The 4174-nt window shown below is 35.3% G+C and overlaps 1 long non-coding RNA gene across 1 annotated transcript; it reads right to left on the minus strand.

Moving 5' to 3' along the window:
- Window positions 1-422: 422 nt before the first annotated feature.
- Window positions 423-2502, minus strand: LOC107103633. Its single transcript, XR_001482189.1, has 5 exons — window positions 2355-2502; window positions 2210-2251; window positions 1977-2060; window positions 1825-1879; window positions 423-1727 (listed from the first exon to the last, which is right to left on the minus strand). It is a non-coding gene; the product is annotated as an uncharacterized LOC107103633 (long non-coding RNA).
- Between the last annotated feature and the right edge of the window lie 1672 nt (window positions 2503-4174).

The raw sequence follows: 4174 nt of genomic DNA on the forward strand, positions 1-4174 counted from the left end.
TGGGAATGATAGAGAAAAATCAGATCAATTTACAGCAATTTGACAGAAGGAAAACCGTATTGAAAGTAGAATTTTGTGGCTCCATAACTTCGATAAAATCCAAAAATCTCAGAGCCCCTTTCCAATTTCACAGTTTCTCCTGGTTGCATCTCCTTACCACCCCAAGCTTGTGAGAACCACTTCACATATCAAGCAAAGTGCTTTAAACAGCCTTTCATCTCTCTAATATTTCTAAGAGAAGGGCATTTTTTCCCTAAAGGATGACATCATTATCATTATTAATAATGTTCTTATCACCACACATACAATACTCACAAAAATTAAAGGAAAACTTTGTAATCAGAGTATAGCATTAAGTTAATTATTTGGATGTTGATTTGGTTGCTGTTGCCATTATGGATGAAGAAGGTGTGATGTGTGAAAAAAAACAAAGAAATCACCCTACAAAAGTCAGCTTGAGCAGCAAACAGAAAAACAGAAATATTAAGAGGTCATTACTGGTACAGCTTGGTGCTGCTATTAAAAGTGTACCATGCTTATTGTTGTCCATCCATGAGGCTGCAGATGTTGCTGATAATGCCCAGATGTTTGTGTGTTTGAAATGATTACTTTTATTGATGGTAAAATAGCTAGATGCTTATTAAATAGTGTACTTTGTTAACGTGAAAATGCAAACATACGAGATGGCTCGAGTATAAAAGACTTAAACTGGAGTTCCATTTGGATCTGTTATCAGGAGGAAATTATAACTGGACCTCAGTGAGTTTAGTTAAATACTCTTGCTATACGGTATATTATTCAGCGTTAAAAAGACTAATAAAAAAATAAATATGCCATGTGTTTAAAATAAAGGTGTCATTTGGTTTATAGTGTTTGGTTCTAAAAACCTGTAACAGCAATGTGCAAAAGAGAAACCATAAATAAATTAGTTTACATAAAAAATATATATAAATGTAAAATGTGCACAAAAAAAAGATAACATTGTTGGACAGAATATCAAGCACATACTGAAGTGCTGCAAATACAATTTACCTGAAACAGGTTAAAATGGTTTAGGACACAAAATGTAAAATGTAATTATTGAATAATTAGTCCTCAAATCAGGCACAGGAGGAATATGTGCTATTTCAAGATCTATCCAAAGGCTAAGGGTAAAACTCATAAATCTAATTTTCTGGAAAAAAAAACTAGAAAAAATCTTTCCAAATTGGTTGCTTTGTGCTTTAGGGAGTTCTGGAAGGTTTTCCATCTCTATAGAAAGTATAAGTCTATCACTAACTGTTCCCCTTAGGCTTTGGTTTCTCTGATGAGTTTACACTGCTCTTTCTTTCTCTCAAGATGGATCCCAAAACCAATAAAAAAAACTTTTGGTTATTTCTATAAGTAATGATTCCAACATTATCAAATATATAATAATGTAAAAAAGCACTGCTTATCATTAAACCTGTTACTTATGCTTGGGAGAGCCCTGCTAATCGATTCCACTATTCTCCAAGCTTTGCAATGGTAGAGTAGAGAGCTGTTTCCGTTGAAGTTTGTGCTGCACGTTTAAGACTCCCATTCGAGATGGAAGATCCATTTGTATTTTCAGTGGAACTGTAGTTGTTGATATTGATGCGGGTGTAATGCAGCTGTCCTGCTGGTAGGTTTACTGTAGAATAAAGAGGAAAGGCTGTGTTTGCTTGTTTGTTTTGTGTCTCTTCATATTGGTGATTTCCATAATTTCTCTGGAGAATTTAACGATAAAAAAAAAAATTAGAGCAATGATGAGATATATGCGTCTGGTGTTTTTTTTTTTCATGTAAAGAAGACAGACATACAGACCTGCTTTTTGAACAACATTTATCTTCTGCTGTTTCCTCCTCTTAAGCAAAACACACTGAGATAGAGAGCATAGAAATGTAACTACAGGTTATAATTTTAGACAGACAGACAGACAATCCTCTATTAGAATGTTTTTGCAAATCCTCCCTCACCTTGCAAGATTTTCCTTTGAAAAATTATTACTGCAATTATAGCAGCCATCACTATTACAACACTCATAATACCAGCAATTGTACCTGCAAACAAATGAAACAGTCATAACAATATTGAGTGAAATCACAGTATACTTACAATTGTTCTTAGACAGAAATAATGCAACTGAGGAAACAAAAAGTAACAGTTAAAAAAGTATATTTTACAGGATGATTAACATCCCATTCTTTACCTGGACTGAGTTTTATAGGGTACTGTTCATTCTCATCATCATCTAAGAGAGATAGAAACAAATAGGACTGTAATACAGGCAGCAACCAATACCCTATTAAAATATTTTACACAACAATTTACTGTAATAAAGCTGTCTAATTTACCTGAACTGCTTCCATTGTCTTGAGATGCACCATGTGAAATAGATAACCACACATAAAAAAAAATTAACAGAAAAAAAACTGATCAAGCCTTTGGTTTTGGATCAGCCTATTTAATTATTTAACCAAACAACCAATAGAAATGATAACTGTTGGTTTACTAATGTGACATTTTCATGTAATCGTTTTTGACATAGTATCGACAGTGGCGTTGGATGCAGCACTTTGCGCTGCAATTGCAGAATTAGTGTCCCATGCCTCTGGCTTTCAATCTTGTAAGACAAGTTAACCAATATTTTGGTCAAAGAGACCGATTTGTATTGGTTTGCCCTTTTACCATTATATCAGAAAAAAAAACACAAATTACTGTAATTAAGTTATGTGTACCCAGGGATGCTTGAGCCGCTGTTTAGCTTTCCCTGATGAATACAGCATATTGACTGACTGTATATTCTCTGTCAACAATTTTGAGTTCACACCAGCAAGCAGCAGATAAAAGCTAAAAAAAATAAAAAAAAAAAAACTAACTGGAGTGAAGCTCGATGCCCACCATGTAAATTGCTGATGAATGGTTAGGTAAGCTTCAGGAACAAACTGCGGCGACTTTGTCGCTGGAGACATGAATATTGTATGCACACTATTACTAAGAAAGTGGAGAGGAGCTTAAAATACCTTTAGAGAATGATAATTCCCCTTTCCTTACCTGGGCTGCCTGGTTGATTAGAATCTGCACCATGTAAAACAGATAACAATAAAAAAAACTGTTATAAAGAAAGCAAACAGTAACCAGTTAAATATTTAAAGACTAATAAAGTGTTGTTCTTTACCTGAACCCTCTATTGCATCATCATCGGCATCATGTAAAAGATAACCACAAGTACCACAAAGTTAAAAAATAAAAACAAGACCAATTAAAACTGTTTATCTCACTTTAACCTTTCTCCCTTACTTTTTGAGGGAGAGAATTTTGTGGATCTTAAAAAATTTGTTCATTGAATTATTGCACAATGATTAAAAGTAGGAAAAACACAAAAGTGCTGGCTAATGTGATTTGAATTCTCACTGTATGATTTTACCCAAATGTTAGCAAAACCAACAGAAATATATGGATATTTCCACTGTGTATAAAGCTTTCATTACTGTATCACAGAAAGTACTGAGGTAGGAGAGCAGACATCCCAAGTCTCCCAAAAGTCCTGGGAGTCTCGCTGATATAGATAGTTGTTTACGGATGACCGTGACTCGGATAAATTATCATGGATTTTAGACTATGTGAGGTGGGTTTTTTTAATGCGAGTGAGAGCGGGCAGGCAGTATAATAATTCCTGCATCATGTGCAGATTACAACTGCTTTGATTGCGCACTAACAACAAGAGAGAGCGGGACGTGAGGAGGAGGTTACTTGTGAAACCTGTGCAGCGTATCTGTCCAAAGCGATGCTCTGTTCAAACAGCGTTCCAGGCGACTGGTTGTCAGAGAGCTGACTGGATTAATCCAATAAGTTTCTCTGGGTTACTCTCTGGCAGTCACCTAGTTACCACTCAAAGCTGTGAAACGGCAGAGGTTTAATCCTCGAGTAAAAAGCGAAAATATAGAACTAATTTTACAGCAGAATATACAAAAGTATATCCACGTCTAGTGAAGGTGAGGAACAGTGGCGGATCTAGACGAAATGTACCAGGGGGCCAGGTGGGGGCCAGCATGTTTTCATGGGGGCCCAGAAGAGCATGAAATAAAAAAAAACAGGGCAAGAGATTCAAATATATTAAGAGAGCTGCATGAATTGAAATTTCTTTTCAGTTAGGTTCAATAAAAGTTTATTT

Source organism: Cyprinodon variegatus, unplaced genomic scaffold, assembly GCF_000732505.1.
Source record: "Cyprinodon variegatus isolate N-32 unplaced genomic scaffold, C_variegatus-1.0 Scaffold1492, whole genome shotgun sequence".
In the NCBI taxonomy this organism is placed as follows: Eukaryota; Metazoa; Chordata; class Actinopteri; order Cyprinodontiformes; family Cyprinodontidae; genus Cyprinodon; species Cyprinodon variegatus.